Source organism: Corythoichthys intestinalis, chromosome 21 (genome assembly GCF_030265065.1).
Source record: "Corythoichthys intestinalis isolate RoL2023-P3 chromosome 21, ASM3026506v1, whole genome shotgun sequence".
Classification (NCBI taxonomy): domain Eukaryota; kingdom Metazoa; phylum Chordata; class Actinopteri; order Syngnathiformes; family Syngnathidae; genus Corythoichthys; species Corythoichthys intestinalis.
In genome coordinates, this window is record NC_080415.1 from 32299403 (window position 1) to 32321072 (window position 21670).

Below are 21670 nucleotides of genomic sequence, written 5' to 3' on the forward strand. Positions count from 1 at the left end.
ATACAGCTAAAAATGAGAAAATCCTAAACTGAAAAAACCTAAAAAGTAGAAAAATTTAAAAAATAAAAAGAAGCAGGAATTTTTCACACATTTCTCTACTGTTTTTTAGATTTTTAAAAGAAAATATAATTTTGTAATGTTTAATCAAAAATATCTACATTAATTTTCTTTTTTCTCTAAAAACGTTTATGATTTAATTTTTATTTTTTTTATTTACTTCTTTTCTAAATTTTGTTTTAAAATCATTTTTAATTTATGATTTTCATGTATTTATCAATTCCCTCAATGCTTTTTTTATGCATATTTGTTTAATGTAAAGTCAGGTATCAAGGGGTTAAATTAGAAGTGAGGCAGTTTCAACAAAAGTCAAGTGTGTCATTTCCTGACTGTGCCATGTTTCGTGCAACTATTCGAATTGAATCAGGAAATGTCCAAACACACAAAGTTGGAAAATGTTCGCATGCTCTTACAAGCCCGGAATGATAAGAGTCGTTGGACAAACACACACTTGGAAGTTCAAGTGCGATGTCATGAGTAAGTAGTCCCAGTTCAAATGGATTAGACGTATATTTTTGATCAATTCATTCAAATTCACAGCAGAAGGATGACTGGACGCCACGTGATTGAACATCAAGCATTGAAATTGGCACTGAAAGACTTATTAAAGGACTAAAACACATTTTTCACTCGTCAAAACAACCATTAATTGCAATCCTAGACGCCTATTACTCTCCATCTGACCACTCTACGAAGTCTGTTTTAAGTCATGGACGCGTCATCCTCTCCTCTAGCGACAATGGCGGCTCAACACAAAGAAATCAGGTCATCTGTGTTTTGACGGTGTCACTTTCTAAGACAAAGCAGAGCGCAGGCATGAGTAAGCAGGCCCTCGTTCTGTCAACCAGTTTACGGCTGACTGCCCTGCTCGGCCGGACTTCTGGTAAAATGGATTTGAGCGCTGTTAAGTACGGGTACGAGTATGAAGCCATGCATTATAGTCTTGGGCTCAGTTTCTCCATCTCTTTCGGTCTTCTCAGGCCTCTGGAGACATATGGGGCGTCAATTAGGGTTGTGACAATATTTCGAAAAGCTGATATATTGCGATACTTTGTTGCCCAAAAGGTTATCGATATGCCCCCACCAAAGAATCGATATTCGGGCTGCAGGTATCAATTATTTTAGTAGTTTTAATCTATCAACTAGTTAGTTCGAATAATCGAGTAATCGGATTAGGAACATTTAATGCGTTGCGGAATCAATTTTAGGAGATAAAAAACAAAACAAAACAAGGATTGCTAAGAATTGCACTTTCAAACGAGCATTAAATACGGACATAAAATAAAATCCCGAGTGTTTTTTTGAACTATGCAGAATTGCACTTTCATTTAAAAAAATAATAAAATACCTGATCTTAAAATAAATGAGGATCGAAGTACAACAAAAGAACAATTGGCTAACTTGCATAGGAAAAGTCCGCTAGCTTAAATGCTAACTTTTTTTTTCACAATGTTCTTAACAAATCGTTCAAACACACAATCCCACAAAAATACGGCTAAATATACTTATAACTATATAAGTAACTAACTATAACTAACTTATAACTAAATTACGAATGCATAAAAAAACATTAGTTCAAACTTACCTTATGTTGGTCTTAACAGGGAGCAGCTGGATTCAGCCATGTTAAATGAGTTATGTCATATTCACGGTTCCCACTAGAGGGCAGTGTATCCACCCAAATCAAGAAAACTAAATGTAAACACTTTCAAAACAAACCATTACAACTAGGGTTGTTCCGATCATGTTTTTTTTTGCTCCCGATCCGATCCCGATCGTTTTAGTTTGACTATCTGCCGATCCCGATATTTCCCGATCCGATTCTTTTTTTTTTTTTTTTGCTCCCGATTCAATTCCAATCATTCCCGATAATTTTTCCCGATCATATACATTTTGGCAAGGCATTAAGAAAAAAATGAATAAAACTCGGACGAATATACATTCAACATACAGTCCATAAGTACTGTATTTGTTTATAATGACAATAAATCCTCAAGATGGCATTTACATTATTAACATTCTTTCTGTGAGAGGGATCCACGGATAGCAAGACTTGTAATTCTTAAAGGATAAATGTGACTTTGTATATTGTGACTAAATATTGCCATCTAGTGTATTTGTTGAGCTTTCAGTAAATGATACTGTAGCCATTTAACTGTTCTGCCCAAATGCATGATGGGAAGTGCAACCATGACTGTGCATAGTGGCACCAATTGATATATCTTCTCTGCGTTGGGAAGTAACATAGGGTGTTAAGGAAAAGATCAACCACTACCATTCTTCCCCACATTGCTTCCCACGATATTACTAATTGTTGAGAGAGGGATTTTAAGGCTTTAGCCAATTTAGAAGCGGCTCCAAAGACTGCCAAAATTCTCTCTACTCATTATACGCTGCCTGTTAGCTCTATATATATACATAGGTAAAACGGCGCCATTATAGATTGGACGCGACAATGCGTGAGTGGGTCGTGCAGCGCATGCTTTAATTGCATTAAATATTTTAACGTGATTAATTAAAAAAAAATTAATTACCGCTGTTTATGCGATAAATTTGATAGCCCTACTTTAAGCCATAACTAAAGACTCTGGATGAATGCAAGACATTTTGTCTATAACGTTAAAAACAATTGGAAAACGATTTAATTAAAAAAAAAAAAAAAATTAAAATTAAAAAAAGGCATGTCCGATATTTTTTTTGCCGATTCCTATACTTTGAAAATGACGTGATCGGACCCATTCTTGACTGGATTGGATGATTAGCGTCGTCAATTTTAAGTCACTTATAGTGCTGTGCTGCAACAATTAATCAATTAACTTGAGTAATTCGATTAGAAACAAGCTTTGAATCAAATTTTGCTGCTTTGAGGATTCGTGTAGAATGGTGTGTAATGGTTTGTTTTGAATTGTGTTTACATTTGGTTTTATTGATTTGGGTGGATACACTGCCTCTGGTGGCAACGGAGAATATAACAACTCATTTAACATGGCTGAATCCAACTGCTCCCTGTTAAGACCTACATATGGTAAGTTTTGGTTTGAGTTAATATGTTTTTTAATGCATTTGTGATTTAGTTTATAGGTATATTCAGCCATTTTTTGTGAGGGGAAAAAAAGAGTTTAAAAAGGTAAAATAAAAAGTTTATAGCATTTAAGCTAACTTTAAGGTTAAGCGGACTTTTGCTATGCAAGTTAGCCAATTGTTCTTTTGTTGTACTTAGATCCTCATTTATTTATTTTTCTCTAACGTTTGAGGCTAAACTCAGGTATTTTAATTTATTTTGAAATGAAAGTTCAATTCTGCATAGTTTGAAGAAACACTCAGGAATTGTATTTTGTATTCGCATATAATGCTCTTTTGAAAGTGCAATCTTAGCAAGCCTTTGTTACACATCACCTAAAATTTATTCTGCAATGCATTAAGTATGCCTAATTTGATTACTGGGTTATTTGAACTGAGTAGTTGATAGATTAGTCGATTACTAAAATAATCGATAGCTGCAGCCCTAGTCACTTCCCATACATTTGGGGACATTCTTGAGTCACCTCCTTTTCAGTAACCCAAAATCAACAGGAAGCGACCTGTGAATGTCCCAAAACCAACAGGAAGTGACTTGTAAATGCCCCAAAAGGAAAAGAAAGTGACCAAAAATCAACAGGAAATGACCTGAAATGCCCCAGAATGATCTCACTGCCTGGCACTGGCTGCCACTGACGGCCATAGACTCATTCACTGCCATCCCTCACACTTCAAACGGATTGGACGTCTACTAATAAACTCATTCTAATTCACAGCGGAAGGAGAAAAACAACTTGTTTTCCTGTTAATTAGTTGTTTTGTCGAATATCCTAGAATGATTTCATGTGTATGATGTATTAAAGATTGTTGAACCGCCATATCGTGAGGTACCAAAAGGTTTCCATCCCTAGCGTCCCATCTCCCCCCTACTAAAAGTCCATTCTCTCCACCTCTTTCTCGTCATGTAGCACTCCATCCTACCCTGAGTACTTTCTTCCTTCCTTCCTTCCTTCCCCTGTCACTGTAAGTTCATCTCCAAAAGCCAGGGAAGAGGTGAGTCATGTGATTGAGGGGAATTTCAACGAACACCCTTTTGAAACATTGGATTTTTGTGCTCGCATTTCAACAGGATGAAGCGTCCCAACCCGCTGTTGGTACAAAAAGCTAGCAGGTCGGATACTTAAACAACTGGAAGTGCGTCCTGATTGCTTTTTAATGCGAAACACATTGGCCCCTCAGCATGAGGTTGATTGTTGTTGGAGGGTGGCTTCAAAACTGGGACAGGACCGCTCCCTCCACCCTTCCCCCCCTTGTTTTCTGATACAAAGTGGTTGCTTCATTTACGCAATGTTACAAATGGACAGCCATTTCCTCTGGTTTTCCTTAATTCTGTGCACTAGCTTTTGGTTGTCTCAGCAAAAGGAAGTTTCCATTTTCAATGTGTTGCCCTCCAGGAAGAATGTGTTAGGTTAGGCCGAATAAAGCTGCATCCTCTGAGGTTTTTTTTTGTTTTTTTTTTTTTACCAAGTTTGCTGAACATCCTGTGGATTCAGTCAAATTACACTGGATGTCTATCGTCGTCAATGGCAGTGAAACAAGATCAGTCAATGACAGCCATCTCAGTTGAAATTTGATGTCTATTACTGGCAATGGCAGTGAATAGGTTACATCAACATAGACCTACAGTATTAAGTAGATGTTGACCGATATAGGATTTTCAAAGGCCGATATCGATTAAAAAAGAAAAAAAAAAATTCAGCCTAGTGCTGATGTCTACAGCCGATTTGGTAAGCCAGTGTAAATTTTTTTAAAGCACATTGATTATGAAAGGAAAAACTATTTACAAAAATGTATACAGGTAGTCCCCGGGTTACGAGGTACTCGACTTACGTGACTTCGATTTTAAGACGCCATTGTCAAGAGTCATGTTTTTTTTAAGCTGCGTAAACAGTACCTTATTGTACCACACAGTATTTTATTTTCAACTTTATTAACTTGACGTGTTCTGTCCTGAGTAAACATGAAGTTGTTCAGCTTGACAGCAAACAAGGCAATTGTGGGTTTTTTAAGCTTTTTCTTTTAAACTTTTGACAATTTGTAAAGCTGTAGCATACATAGGTACACTTATGTTCAAAACGACAGGCATACTAATAAAACACCTGACACAAAAAAACTGGTGTTCAAATGTCCATCTCGTCTAATCAAAATGTAAATTATTTTAGATTAAATTAGCCTAATTTGCCTAGCAAAATTCTGCTAGCATAAATGCTACGAATGCTAACGTATATACAATGTTCATAGCAAATCGCTCTCACATCACTTTACAAACTGTAGCTCTAAACTTAATTACAAATGCATTACCTACATTTTTTAGCTGAAAGAACTTACAGCCTTATGTGAGCCAAACAAGAGGGCAGCTGTCCTATATCCATCAGTCATAGAAGCCAAGGCGACAGTCCAGCCACACCCATTGCTGCCACCAGAGGGCAGTGTATCCTCTATCATTAAACAAAATAAAATACTTTGGGACTTTTTGGATAGTTATTTCTTTTAAGGGTCGACTCAGACTAACGCGGAAATTCAGGTAATGTTGCCAGTGTAGGAACGGAACTTGTTCGTAACCCGAGGGACTACCTGTATATTCAAAGTTAAATTTGTATTCTGCTAATTGCTTTTGTAACTGTGGCCACTAGATGGTGCAAATCACAATTAACAAAGATAATTTCCCAAAGCAGGGTTTCCAGAGGTATAAGCAATTCTCATTTAATGCTTTTTCATTCCACTTAAACTAACTGAATGCCCATGCCCGACTGTAGATAGTTTCACACACACGAATTATAATTAGAGTTGTCCGATAATGACTTTTTAACCGATAACAGATATCCCAGTATTGTCAAACTCCAAAAATCTGATACAAATATCAAACCAATACCAATATATGCGGTAGTGGACTTAATATACTATGGCTAATTGTATTGCGATGCCCCACTGGATACTTTAATAATGATAAATGTAACAACTTCAAGGTTTTCCAATTCTTTGAAAAATAAGAACAACTTCAACTGAAGTTATGGAAAAAGTGCCTATATTGCATCTCTATATTTATTGTTGAAATCAAAATAATGCAGTCAGTTTTTTTGGGATCAAGTACAAATAATATCAGACAACTAAAATTATGTTTAAAAAAAAAAAGTCTTTTTTAACCATCAACTACATCATTTTTAATGACTCAAACATTTAACTTAATGCTTTTTAAGGCCTGAATTTTGAAAAGATCCATTCAATTACTTTTAGATGACCCGCATAAACCCTGCAAACAGTAAACAATCTTGGAAAAAAAAAAAAATCCACGTATCGGCCCGATATGTGCCAATATATCGGTTGACCTTTATAAGAAAGATAATCACCTAAACGGTGAACATGACAGTTATCCTACCACGTTGTCCTATAAATCGGCCGGCCGATTTATCGGTCGACCTTTTGCATTTAACCTGTTGTTCTCCATTTTATCATCAGTGTCTCAATATACAGTGCAATGTGACATACTCCAAAGCGACATGTTATTTTTTCCTATTAATTTTGCACTTTTTAGTTGGTGCGACATATAATCTGAAAAATATGGTTCTATATAAATACACCGCTATATAGAGTTGCCTTGCAGATTCATAAATCAATGTTTTGGACTGACCACTGAATGTCCCTAAACCAGCAAACCATGCATGTGATAACTCACAACACAACAAACATATGGTACCTAAATAAAACCGTTAATGGGCACAAATATGTGCTACTACGGTATTGGAAAAGAATACCACCCAGAACATGTGGTCCAATTTAGCTGCTGTTTTTGAAACTCAACCTGTGACTGTAAAGAACTATTTTTCATATGAATGCTCATTAGAACTAAAACACCTGGCGTATATAGATATTTTTCCATAGCCAAGATCCCGTTTTCCTCATACAAAGCCACAGTTTACGAGTTGGGCGTAACCCGCATTCCTTCTGTCCTCCTGTGTGGACATGTGTAACGTAGAGGGAGAAAAAAATATGTGGTCAACTTTAACATCTTGGACAGATGTCTGGGCCTTTGTATTTGCAAACACCCGCTGGACCACCTCGATGCTTTGCCAAGTACCCCCGGTAATGTCAATGGGGGCTCCTTGTTGGCAAAATAAGAGAACAATCTTCACAGAGTGCCAGAAACTGAAGTTTAAGGCCGCTGTGTTCACACTACTGCCAGAACCTGACTGGACTTTGTCATTTGGACGCTTGTTTGCGTTTTTCTTCTTTTGAACTCTACAGTAGCTTATTGGCAAGTGGACCGAGACCAGCCCTGACAAGCGGTGCGCGCAGAATAATTCTTATCTGAAATTCTTGAAAACCTGTTGCATCTTGTCTTGTTGCCACTTAGTTATTCATGATCTGTCCGCAAACTTGTATTTCTAAAACTTAACTCCTTCAATTCATTGGGTGACATTGACGGTGATAGGCAGTCAATAAATTTGCACTAAATATTTATGTATTTCAATATTTAGTTCTACAATTGTTATTTTTTATTATTTCATTTTTTTAAATTCATTCTCACTTATATTTCATTTTGTACTTATTTGAATTCATTTATTTTTCTTTTTTTCTTTTTAAAATGCCAATATGTATTGACATAATGGCTGCCATTGACAGGGATAGATGTCTGATCTATTCAAACTAAATATTTTAGGGCTGCAGTTATCGATTATTTTAATAGTCGATTAGTTCGAATAATCGAGTAATCGGATAAGGAACATAAAAAAATTAAAATACCTGAGTTTAGCCTCGAATGGTATAAAATAAATAAATGAGGATCTATGTACAACAAAAGAACAATTGGCTAACTTACATAGCAAAAGTCCGCTAGCTTAAATGCTATAAAGTTATAAGTTTTTTTACAATCCTCTTAACATATGGTTCAGACACATATTCCCACAAAAAACAGCTAAATATATGTATAAACCAATTTAAGAAAGCATTAAAAGAAATATTGCTTCAACAAAAACTTAGCTTACGTTGGTTTTAACCGGGAGCAGTTGGATTCAGGCATGTGGAATTATGCAGATGCAAACACTTTCAAAACAAACCATTACAACGCCACTTTAATTAAACGAATACTCGAAGCAACAAAATTTAATTCAAATATTTTTTTCTAATTGAATACTTGAGTTAATCGATTAATTGTTGCGGCACTAAAATATTTATTTAAATATTTCATTAATTTATTACAGTTTTCATTCATTTTAACATTTAAAGGGGCACAATGTAGGACCGATGGCCAAAAAGGGTACTGCAACTAGATCAAAATATTGACTAGCACAAAATGCTTCAGGTTGCCAGAATACCGCTTCACATTGGAAAATCTGCAGCAAAACAATTTTAAAGTGGCAAGCGAACGAATTCTCTGCAGAAGGTAGATCTTATTTTTAATTTTCATGCAATATGTTTTCGGTGTTATAATGCAAACATTTAGTTATGACAATTAAAAGAGCCGTGAACCGAGTTCCAAATTAGTTTATGTCACCATGACCAGTGCGAATGAGAGCTACTTTTTTCAATGTATAACCACACTGGCATAGAAATACAGTGATTCTTTGTTTTTCGTGGTTAAAAGGGACCAGAACACGCCGCTATAAGTGAAAAACCGCGAAGTAGGCCCCCCCACCCCCAAAAAAAAGTGTGTGTTCAATGTATTTATTCAGATTTAGCATTGGAAAGAGATACATATAAAACAAGTTTTTTACCCCCCCCCCCCCCCCCCAAAGAATAATTAAAAAAAAAACACTATGTATATATATTTTAATAAATGGTTTTTAAGCACTTCAAATGTACTAATGATGACAAGTTTAAACATGTTACTGTCCCACTGAATGATTTTTAAATAAGAATAAAGGAGGAAAATGCTTGTCTTTATTAAATGCTTCATTGAGTGACAATGAGTTGCCACAGCAACTTTTTAACAAGCTAAACAATGATTGACGCATGCGGCGCTTTGAAGTTTCGACTTCCAAGCATCTGTGGCAAGATCAAACCTTAACGTCTGTCAATCATCATTAACTTTAATAAGCAACTCCAGTGCATTGCTAGACCAAGAAAAGCAACAGGAAGGAGAGAGAGACGGCGTGATCAGATCGGGACCGCTCATCTGTATTTATTTATTTTTGGATTGGAAAAAAAAATTGCGATGGACTGAGGGCGCAAAGTTTGAAGCGCAAAGTAGCGAGGGATCACTGTATATCATTTGATAATGCATTGACAGCATCCACAAAGACGATTTAATTGCTCCATCCATTTTAATTTCAATTACCAACTAAATATTTACAGTACAAGTGCAAAGACTTTATGCTTGCCCCGATCAATGGATCTACCCGATAAAACGTAGCACCGGTTAATGGATCCACATACTAAATAATGTAGCACAACCATGCTAAATAAATGCATATCCATGTTTTGTTAGTCTTGTTGTCTTTAATCCTGTGAGATTTATACATTTTTTTTTATTTTGCTTGAGTTATAGACATACCGTATTGGCCCGAATATAAGACGGCCCTGATTATAAGACAACCCCTCTTTTTCAAGACTTAAGTTTGGAAAAAATACTTTATGAACACCAAATTCATTTTTATACAGAAAATAATTACAGTACATCTGAAACAAATGATTATAACAATATATTTGAGAGAAAAAGCATGTTATTTTGCCTCATTCAAATCTTACTATCTGAACATTTAAATATGTAAACTAATGTGCAATCACATTCGTAAATGAATGGCTTCTGGTTTTTGAAATGTAAATAAATCTATTGTAATAAAACAACAAAATTGCAAAAACTGCATTAACCATCAAAGTGAAGTCTAACTGTGGTCTTGAAACAAATCTGAATAAGGAAAAATATTGCAATAAAATAATGCAAACTGGTTAAACATGAGAGTAGCTGAGATCTGTCATGAGAGAAGATCGCTTCAATGATATCTGGCGCCATCTAGCGTCGTTAATGGGTATAACGTCTAGACCGCGAAAATAAGACGACACCCACTTATTTCTTATTTCAATGCAAAAAAACCACTGTCTTATATTCAGGCCAATACGGTAATTCGAACTGTTTGCAAACTTGGCACAGCCTTTTAGTTCACCGGGCGTACAGAGCTGTGGCAACGCGGGCGAAGACTGAAAACTGGTGTCGTCATTGGCTGATGATGAACACGGAAGCAAATCAAACACATTTGCAAAGCGTTAATCGTCTTTTGTTAAAATTGGAAAATCTCCGGTTAACTATTGAGATCTGTTTTAGAAGTATTTCCAAAAAACAGGGTTCTTTAATGTCTATTGAAATATTATGGCCATTTCATGAATCCCGTATTTTTTGGACTATAAATTGCAGTTTTTTTGTTGCTTTTTTTTCCCCCTCATAGTTTGGCTGGGGGTGCAACTTATACTCAGGAACGACTTATGTGTGAAATTATTAACACATTATGATATCATTTCGCATTTCGTGTTTGAGTTACACTGATGGTTTGGTAAACGTGTTAGCATGTTCTTTATGCTATAGTTTTCTGAATAACTCTTAATAGTTATGGCAATTTTTGCGTTATGCCTTTGGCAATGTGTGTTCAATTGTATTGTTGACTTGAAATGCATGCTTTTAGTTTGTGGCGCTTTCACGCCCACGCGGGGGCGCACTCGCACTTGTTAGGTGAAGAAGAGCGCTCACACGCCAGAAGAAGACGGACAACTCTGCAGAGTCTCTGAGCGAGTGGGCGAGAGAGAGAGACACGGCTGCGAACCTACGTTCATTGTTTATGCTTGTAAAATATCTCTACAGAGGCAACGCCTGTGTGTATCATCTTTTCTATTGTTGTTGTGTTTTCCACCCGCGATTGGACACTTAGAGCCAGTTGTGTGGTTGTTTGAACGATGTGCTAATGCTAGCGAACACATGCTAACGTTTGTGTCATTGCTGTAATCGCACCTAATTATCATTTATTGATGTTGATGCGAACCTGTTTTGTATCGAGGACGAAATTGATTCAGCAAATTATACAGACGTCCAGCATCGTCATTTGGGAGTTTAGCACGCTGTATAGGGTCCTGGTGAGGACAGTATATTCACATTTTGTTGTTCATGCATCATGTAACATCAAACTGTACACTTATTCAGCATGTTGTTCTCTGTTGTATTTTTATATTGAATTACCTTTCAAGATGACATATCTGTTCTATGTGTTGGGTTTTATCAAGTAAATTTCCCCCCCAAAATGAGACTTCATTCATTTGCTGTCAACCCTCCCACTTCAAATGGATTGGACGTCAAGCAAGTTGAAAGCATATCCTGCAAATTGGATAATAACCCCTCTATTCGCTCGAGTTATCGTAAAATCCCATTTTTGACCTCTGTGAGCTTTGACCTGTGACCTCCCTTATCCCTAAATGTTATCACCTATTCTGTTTCATATAACAAACCCAGCAAGTTTGACAACATTGATTTCAATCTCAGTGTACTGTTATTTTCTTTCCCTAGTAGTGCGAACAACAGATTTTTTTTTTTTCCAAAGTGGACCCAAATGAGGTGCCGATTTTATCGTTCGAAATCGAGTGATTCAAAAGTCAATCGAGCCCCGAGGGTTCACACGGACAACTGTGCGGTTTGCTCTATTTTTACACACTGTCTTCTTTGTCCGCAGTTTCCGGCCTTGTGTTCGCTTCATTCAAAGGGGCCATTAAATGCGTCGGACGGGAAAGCTGGCGCGCACTCGCATTTATGTTAAAAGACGACACGCTGAAAGGCAGCCTGCGGAAAAGCACGCTGAGGCTCCCAAACATTGCGAAAGACTGCTGAGTGTGTATATAGGAAAGGGTGGGGTTGATGAGGTATTATCACACCGGGGGATCGCATGTGGGCTCGCACATGCGTTATGCTTCACCGGACTTGCGTAGTGGCCAGAGTCAACTCATTGGCTGCCATTGACGACGGTGATAGACGAATGAGAGTTGCTTTAAAAATGAGCAGTTTTTACACTGAGCACACTACAACTTTGGCATGTTACAATACTCAAAGTAAGGAAACACATTCACATCATTCCTACTGTTGTAATAGCTTTAATGTTATGTTCAGGGGTGGACATATTTTTTTGCCCAGATTCACAGAGGAGGACCTGGAGATGTGACTTGGTCCTCATTGAGCTTGAGAGCTGACCTGCCTGATGCGATAAAATTATGACAAGCTTTACTTAGAGCCAATTAACTCTAATTAATTATATTAACAATTAATGCTTGATTAACAACAACTGGCACAACAAAATAGCCATTACTTTGAAGTAGGGTTGTTCCGATCATGTTTTTTTGCTCCCGATCCGATCGTTTTAGTCTGAGTATTTCCCGATCCGATTGCTTTTTTTTTTTTTTGCTCCCGATTCAATTCCAATCATTCTCGATAATTTTTCCCGATCATATACATTTTGGCAATACATTAAGAAAAAAATGAATAAAACTCGGACAAATATATACATTCAACATACAGTACATAAGTACTGTATTTGTTTATTATGACAATAAATCCCCAAGATGGCATTTACATTATTAACATTCTTTCTGTGAAAGGGATCCACGGATAGAAAGACTTGTAATTCTTAAAGGATAAATGTGACTTTGTATATTGTGACTAAATATTGCCATCTAGTGTATTTGTTGAGCTTTCAGTAAATGATACTGTAGCCATTTAACTGTTCTGCCCAAATGCATGATGGGAAGTGCAACCATGACTGTGTGTAGTGGTACCAAATGATATATCTTCTCTGCATTGGGAAATAACAGTGTGTTAAGTAAAATATCAATTACTACCTTTCTTCCCCACATTGATTCCCACGATAGGGATTGTAAGGCTTTAGCCAATTAAAAAAAGGCTCCAAAGGCTGCCAAAATTCACTTTACTCATTTTACGCTGCCTTTTAGCTCTATATATAGGTAAAGCGGCGCCATTACAGATTGAACGCGACAATGCCTGAGTGGGTCGTGCAGCGCATGTGATAATTGCGTTAAATATTTTAACGTGATAAAATAAAATAAAAAATTAATTACTGCCGTTAACGGGATAAATTTGATAACCCTACCTTAAGCCTAAACTAAAGACTCTGGATGAGTGTAACATTATGTCTGTAACGTTAAATACAATTAAAAAATGATTTAATTAAAAAAAATATATATATTAAAAAAGGCATGTCCGATATTTTTTGGCCGATTCCGATACTTTGAGAATGACGTGATCGGACCCGATTGATCGGCATCACATCTCTACTTTGAAGTGAAATGTAAAGAAATAAACATAAAAGCACCAATTCGAAATAAAGGGCATTATGCGGCTCCCACCTTAACTCCAAGCCTTTGTAAAAGTGGGATGTCCTCCTCATAAGACCTCATTGAACGTGCATGTTTAGCTTTGTAAAATGCAAGCAAAAACACGTTTGTCAGTGCATGGCGCTGTTCTTCATTACCTTTATTCTGCCACTTGTCCATAGGGCGAGTGGGGTCCTGTCTGACATCGATAGTTTGCTTAATTGCCACATGCTCTCTGTTTTTTTCGTGCTTTCAAAAGTTTGGATGGTTGAAATTCTTTGACTACATAAAATGCGCTGCTCTTATCAGCGACATTGGGATTCTCACGGCACATTTTGTACCGCATTTCCGTGCGAGCATCATTTGCTTCTAGCCATGGTACCTACTGCAGCCACTTTTAGCAAAAGTCCTTTTTTTCGATAGCTCCGGTGACGTCTCTGTCATCTGTGTCTTTTGAAGGGGGTGGGGGAACACGGAAATAATTACTCAGTGGGGCCTGCCTCTTCGACATTATTAGTTATTTTCTCGTGTCCGCCGCAAATACAGTGGTCAGCCGTCGGTACGCAAAAGCGTATGGAAGCCGTTGAGGGCCAGCGCGTTTGTCTACGTCCAGTACACATGCGCGCATGCGGACCACTTATGTGCACCCCTGGTTATGTTATAAATTAACAGTGGTTGCCATTGGCAGTGCTTGAGGTCAAATCCATTTTGACGAGGAGGGTTAGCAAGGATTTGTTTGTTGTTTATTATGGTTTAGTAGAGTATTTTTATACTTTATTTTGTATATTGGCAAACTTAAAAAGTCATTGTACATGTTAAACCAGGGTGTCAAGTCATATTTGTCACGGGCTACATCAGACATGTTCTAAGTCCGGCCCGGGGGCCAAATGCGACCCGTGGTCAAATTTCATCGGGCCCCCAGCCTCGGTCATAAATTCAATAACGTCTGGCCCGCACACAGACTTAATGAATTGGTCAGCAGCACTGCTACCAGCATATGAAGTAGCTTACACACTAAATGCTGCTCCTCATTTACCCACTAAAATGCAGCAGCACTCTAAGCAACATTACCCCTTGTGACCTTTTACCTACAATTTTCTAAAAGGGTGATAATCAACAACAACAACAACAAAAAGTTGACTGCGTTGGCCAACGCTTCAAGGATCGGTGGAAATTTGACTATTTCTTCACTAAAATACGCAACAACGGTGTCTGCCTCATTTGCAAAGAGACAGTCACTGTTTTTAAAGAGTTCAATGTGAGGCAATATTACCAAACAAGACGCACTGACATGTATGACAAAATTACAGGGAAGATACGCAGCAAGAAATTGAAGCAACTTGAAGTTTGCTCGCAAGAGCCCGAGAGTTGAAAGAGAACGCGACACAGGCTAGTTGCGAGATTGTTGAAATTATTTTAAAAAATAATAAAGCAAAAGTGACACATAAAATGGCTTGCTAAAATTTGCCTAAATATATCGTTCTACGTAAAGGACGTCAGCCAAAGTCGGCCCCCCACATTTTTACCACACAAAATCTGGCACCCTTTGCAAAAAGTTTGGACACCCCTGGGCTACAATGTAGTTATGGTTTTTCTTTGGAGGGCCATTGTTTGCCAGTATTACAGTAGTCGACTAGTCACAACTATCAAATGAACAATTATTTTAGATTGTTTAGAGACACAGTGACATAGATATATTTAGCCATTTTTTTTGTAGAAATATGTGTCTGAACCATTTGTTAAGAGCATTGTTAAAAAAAAAAAAAAAAAAAAGGTTAGCATTTTATACCATTTAAACTAGTGGACTTTTGCTATGTAAGTTAGCCAATTGTTCTTTAGTTGTACATAGATCTTTTTTTTTTTATACCGTTTGTGGCTCATCTTAAGTATTTTAATTTTTCATGTTCCTTACCCGATTATTAGAACTAACTAGTTCATCGATTACTCGACTACTACAATAATCGATAGCTGCAGCCCAAAATGGTTTATTCCTCGATCTTTCATTGAGGATTTCAGAAATGTTGTTTCAATTTCAATCAGAAACATGAAGTCGACAAATATGATATACTCGTGCTGGCCTAATAAAATGATATGGCGGGCCAGATCTAGCCGCCGGGCCTTGAGTTTGAGACCAATGTGTGACAGCGATGGCAAACCTATTCTGTTTTCATCATGATAATGACAGCCGCCCAAAACAAAGCAGAACGGGTGTCCTCTCTGTCAGACAGGAGCTAGTGTTGCGCTACTCAAGCCCAAAATGATAGACGCGTATTTTTAAGCTGTAAAACTCAAGTGTCGACCTCTTAATCCTACATCTTAATAGATCATTGAAATTCCAAACGCGTCTGGTTGGGAGTCGTCACCACTCTAGCGAGTTGGATTTTGGACTGCACTGTCGGGAAGCATAAATATTTAGACAATGAAGTGGGGACGTGACAATGTTAGTAATAGGGGGACTTTGTAAAGACCAGTGACAGCCACTGACCTCCGCTAAGGCGTGTTTATAAACTCGGCACGCTATTAACTCATTGGCAGCCATTGACGGCGATAGACGTCCTTCTGCTAGTCAAATCATTTCAATTCACAGCAGAAGGATGATTGGACGCCTAGCATTGTCAGTGGCACTGAAATGGTTTTAAAAATTAGGCATCAAGGGGTTAAATTCAAAGCCAGGCAGTTTATAGGCAAAAAGCCTCCCATGCGCGTCCGCCGTGGTTTTATTGCTTTCATGTGCGTGGCGGATGTTGCCGTAAAAGAAATGCGCGTAAAGATTTATGTACGGCGAACCCATTTTAAATGAGAAGTGTGTATTTAAATCCTTTTTAGTACAGTTGAGTAAGTCTGCCATTAAGTAGTTAATGGCAGTCCATCTCTAAGCTTTAAACCCACTCCCCCACAGGGTGGGGACCCCGTAACCTCTCTATCCACTACTCGCTTGCATTCCATCCTGCCAGATGGTATCTGCTCTGCATGCTGGACACCCGACAGCTGAGGGGGAAACCCCACCGGTAGGATTCCCCCCATGAGACCACTAAGCGTCCCCCTTAAAGATCGCTCATAGTGTGGTACCGTGTTTTCTCATGTATAACAAAATCATCAAAAATGAGCAGGTAGTGATACCGGGGAAAAAAAAAAAATCATATTAGCCTACGATATCAGCCCTTATATTTGGCGATATCAATACGCCATTATACATATTTACCGTATTGGCCCGAATTTAAGACGGTGTTTTTTTGCATTGAAATAAGACTGAAAAAGTGGGAGTCGTCTTATTTTCGGGTCTAGACATTATAGCTATTTACAACGCTAGATGGCACCAGATATCATTGAAGCGATCTTCTGTCATGACAGATCTCAGCTACTTTCAAGTTTAACTAGTTTGCATTATTTTATTGCAATGTTTTTCCTTATTCAGATTTGTTTCAAGACTACAGCTAGACCTCACTTTGATGGTTAATGCAGTTTTTGCAATTTTGTTGTTTTATCACAATAGATTGGTTTATTTACATTTCAAAAACCAGAAGCCATTCATTTACGAATGTGATTGCACTTTAGTTGACATATTAAATGTTCAGATATTAAGATTTGAATGAGGCAGATTAACATGTTTTTTCCTCTCAAATATATTGTTATAATCATTTCAGACGTACTGTAATTATTTTCTGTATAAAAATTAATTTGGTGTTCAAAAAGTCTTTTTTTCAAACATGAGGTCTTGAAAAAGAGGGTGTCGTCTTATAATCATGGCCATCTTATATTCGGGCCAATACAGTAATTATTAGAGGCGTGTGAAATTTCCGATTCTTAGATTATTCGCGATTCGGCCGTGGAAGACTCGAGAATAACATAATTAAATAACATACATATTACATATTAAATAACATACATACAACAATGAATAACATTCAAAATTAATGTTCTGTGCTAATTATTTATTGTGTTACTGCTCCAGTTTCATCAATTGCTTGTTATGGTATTTGGTAACAGTTAATTTGACAGCGGCGTCATAAGACTGTCATATGACAGTCATGATTATGACATGACAGATGACACTATCATGGGCATTACTGAATGCTTACGACAGATGTCATAAAGTGTCATCCGGCAAATGAAGTTACTAAGTCCATTTATGTCCAGCTCGGATCTTTTACATCCATTAAAAAGTGAGATAATTTACCGGATGACCCTAAATGACATCTGTTATAAGCACTCATTAATGCTCATGACAGTGTCATGTCATAATTATGATTGTCTAATGACAGTCTTAAGGTGCCACTGTCAAATAAATTGTTAACTGAATAAATAATTAGCACAGAACCGGAATTTCAATTGTTATTTACATCTGTAGCGTTGCAATGCATGCTAGGAGGCATGTTGGACGACAACAACAATGTTGACAGCAGGTGGCAGCAGAGGTTGACTCTCTCGCCCAAGGGAACAGTGATGGCCAAATTAAGCTTCTTGAAGCAATTAAGCTTTGAAGCCAATTGGTTCAAAGCTTTATGGTTTTTCATTTGGTCTAATGACAGTCGTATGATGCCGCTGTCAAATGAAGTGTTACCGGTTAATATCTTTTGGTGTAAACATCCTATAATACAGTGAGGACAGTGCGGCTTATAGTCCAGTGCGGCAAACAAATGACGTTTTCTTGTCACATTTGGTAGGAGGCGGCCATAAGCTGCTTTCAACGGGGGGCAAGCCCCCCCCCCCCCCCCCCGGTGGCCGAAAAGTGTCATTGCATGAAATTGAATTTCCTACATAAGTTGTAAAGCAAAAAAAACTGCAACAAAAATGAATGAAATAAACAAGAAAAAAATATTTTTATAATGGGTCAAAATTATTTTTCCAACAGATCATGTGACTAGCACCTTAGACGGTCATTTGCTTTGCATATAATTAAAAAATAATAAAAAAATACGGGAGGGCAATTTTATTTTTCAAATGATGTTTTTCTTTGATTGAAAATATTTTTTTGATTGAAGCAACTTTTTGGGGGATTGAAATGATTTAGACACAAATGTCCTACCCATAATATGGCCCGAACAATGAAAAATTAAGTGTTCAAATGCAAATTTTTTAATCTCAAATATTTTTTCGCATTCAAAAACCTTTTCTTTGATTGAAATTTTTTTTAATTGATTTTTCTTTTTGAAAAAAATTTTTTTTAAAGCAACGTATTTTTTTGATCGAACAATAAAGACAAAAACGTCCTAGCCAAAATGTGGCCCAAACACAAATCAACATTACTTCAATCAAAAAAGTTGCTTCAATCAAAAAAACAACTTGACTCCAATCAGACCAAAAAAAAAAAAAAAAAAAAAATCAATCAAAGAAAAATAGCTTTCACATGCATTTTTGGGTTTCAAATTTATTTTTGCATTCAAACACATTTTTTTTGATTGAAGTGACTTTTTTTGGATTGAAAATATATTTTGATTGAAGCAACTTTTTTTTTTTTTGAATCAACTTTTCTTTGGATTGAATAATAAAGACACAAATCAACCTCCATATGGCTACATCCAGGGGATACAATTTTTGACTGTGGTAACTACATTGGCACGACACCGGCGGGCGTACCATATTCAATGGTTGACGATCTTGGCGAAAAGTATTGCCTAAGCAGCGTGATTTAGAATTCCCCTCAAGAATGATGGGAAACAAAAAAATGCTCATTGTCAACTTATTATAAATAGTTAATTTTATAGCTGACACTGCGTTTCAGGGTCATCAACATGTTGTGCAACCCCTGCCCCAAAAGTCAAATTCCGCCTATGGTGGCAGCTTATAGTCAGACGCGCCTTATGGTGCGAAAATTACAGTAGTCGACTCATCGGTTCATATACAAACTTCTTATAAAACCTCTGAGAAAACCTTGCCTACAAATTTTATGGAATCATGTAACATTTTCCAAAGCAAAAGCAGATGCGATCACTGCGATCACTTTCACGCACATCCTCACATTTGTTTTCACAGGTGTTCCCCCTCCAAACTGGGCTGCAAAATATCCACTAGGGATGTACAAAAACAAATAAAACCTACAGCCATTGCAGCGTTTTACACGCGAGATTACGGTAAACTATGTTATTGCGTTAACAGCCGTAACGTGGAGAGAATGTTGATTAAGGAAGGAAACTCATGCAACTGGTTGAGTCAGTGGATTAACACATTTCAAAGCAATTCTAACAGAAAATCAACAAATGAAACAACACGCTGTACATATTTACACGCTTACTACTAAGACATAATATGATAAAGCAACTTACCTGCAATGAAGGTCGTTGTGTCTGTGTACAGCTGTCAGACACAACACGTCGACTCACACATGATTAGACTTGTTAGGGAAATGTGTGTCTAAAAACGGAAAAAGTGAAGAAGAAAGAGCTTGGAAGACGGTTGAGTAGCAACCACGCGACTGGCGGATAGTAGCAATGTAAACACGGATAAAACCGGTGTTTGTCTTTGTTAAAAAGTATTAAAATACTATCTTGTTAGTCGGCCACCCCAATTCGACCTCCGAGTTCGGCGTGGTGACGTCGAGGGAGACGGACAGGGGAAGTGTCGGTTCGACTGTCTGTCGGCTCGACTGCACTCATCTCCAAGTTAAATCGCATGCTCGCTTCTGATTGGCTCTCGCTGCTGGGGGCCTGGGTTGCGTTCGAATACGTCACGTAAAGATGATAACTACAGTAGTTTCAAGTAGTAGCAATTATGACGAGGAAAACTATGAGGAATTTGATCAACGTAATCGTATTTATTTACCCGTGCATTTGTCGCATTCGTGTTCATTACGTTAAGTTAAAAACTACGGTTGATTTTCGAAGTATTGATACAAGAGGAAAAATATTTTGGGTAATATGTATGGAGGTAGATTTGTGTCTTCATTATTCAATCAAAGAATAAAAGACACTAATCTACCTCCATATTATGGATATGATACATTTTCACTAAGGTAATCATATTTACTTAACCCATTGGCTGCCATTGACGGTGATAGACGTCCAATCCATTTGAAATATGAGCTATTTTTCCCCTTTTTTTGTTAAAAGTAAAATTCCTCAGCCCTTTCAGTTGATAAATTGAACATTATTCACCATTTAATACAAAGTTTCTGTGTGTTCGGTGTTAGCACCCCGAAAAAAAAAAAAAAAAAAAAAAAAAATCACACACAAAATAATTTAGGGAAAAATTAAAAGAAAAATACTACTTTTACCATAGGCAGAGTTTGACTTTTGGGGCACAACATGGTGATGACCCCGAAACGCAGTTTCAGCTAAAATTACCTTACAAGAATATTTATAATAATAAGTTGACAATGAGCGTTTTTTATTTCCCATCATTCTAGAGGGGAATTCTAAATCCGGCTGCTTAGGCAATACTTTTCGCCAAGATTGTCATCCATTGAATATGGTGCGCCCGTTGGTGTCGTGCCAATGTAGTTACCCCAGTCAAAAATTGTATCCCCTGGGTGGAGCCATATGGAGGTAGATTTGTGTCTTTGTTACCTGATTAAAAAAAAAAGTTACATCAATATATATATATATATATATATATATATATATATATATATATATATATATATTCAACCAAAAAAAAAAAGTTGTTTCAATTAAAAAAAAAAAAAAATGTGTTTAAATGCAAAAATACGTTGGAAACAAACAAAAAAAAAAACAAACAAACAAAAAAAAAAAAATGCATGTGAAAGCTATTTTAATTTTTTTTTTTTTTTTTTTTTTTTTTTGGGATTGAAGCAACTTTTTTGATAGAAGAAATGTTGATTTGTGTTTGGGCCACATTTTGGCTAGGACATTTTTGTCTCTTTTTATTCAATCAAAAAAGAAGTTGCTTCATGAAAAAAATATATTTTCAAAAAGAAAAATCACTTCAATCAAAAAAAAAAAAAAAAATGTCAATCATAGAAAAAGTTTTTGAATGCGTAAAAATATTTGAGATTGAAACATTTGCATTTCAACACTTAATTTTTCATTGAAAAAGTTTTCGTTGATTGAAGCAATCCTTTTTGTGTTTGGGCCATATTATGGGTAGGACATTTGTGTCTAAATCATTCAATCCCCAAAAAAGCTGCTTCAATCAAAAAAATATTTTCAATCAAAGAAAAAATTGTTTTGAAAAATAAAATTGCCCTCCCCTAATACATAAATATATATTTTTAAATTACATGCAAAGCAAATGACCGTCTAAGGTGCTAGTCACATGACTGTTCGAAAAACAATTTTGACCC

At 36.8% G+C, this 21670-nt stretch overlaps 1 protein-coding gene across 2 annotated transcripts in view; it reads right to left on the minus strand.

Moving 5' to 3' along the window:
* svild (supervillin d) overlaps positions 1-19998 on the minus strand; it is a 91765-nt gene extending 71767 nt beyond the window's left edge. For both annotated transcript variants that reach the window (XM_057825694.1, XM_057825691.1), the window contains exon 1: positions 19695-19998. The gene's annotated coding sequence lies outside the window, so the exon portion shown is untranslated. The remainder of the gene's footprint in view (positions 1-19694) is intronic.
* Positions 19999-21670: the final 1672 nt, after the last annotated feature.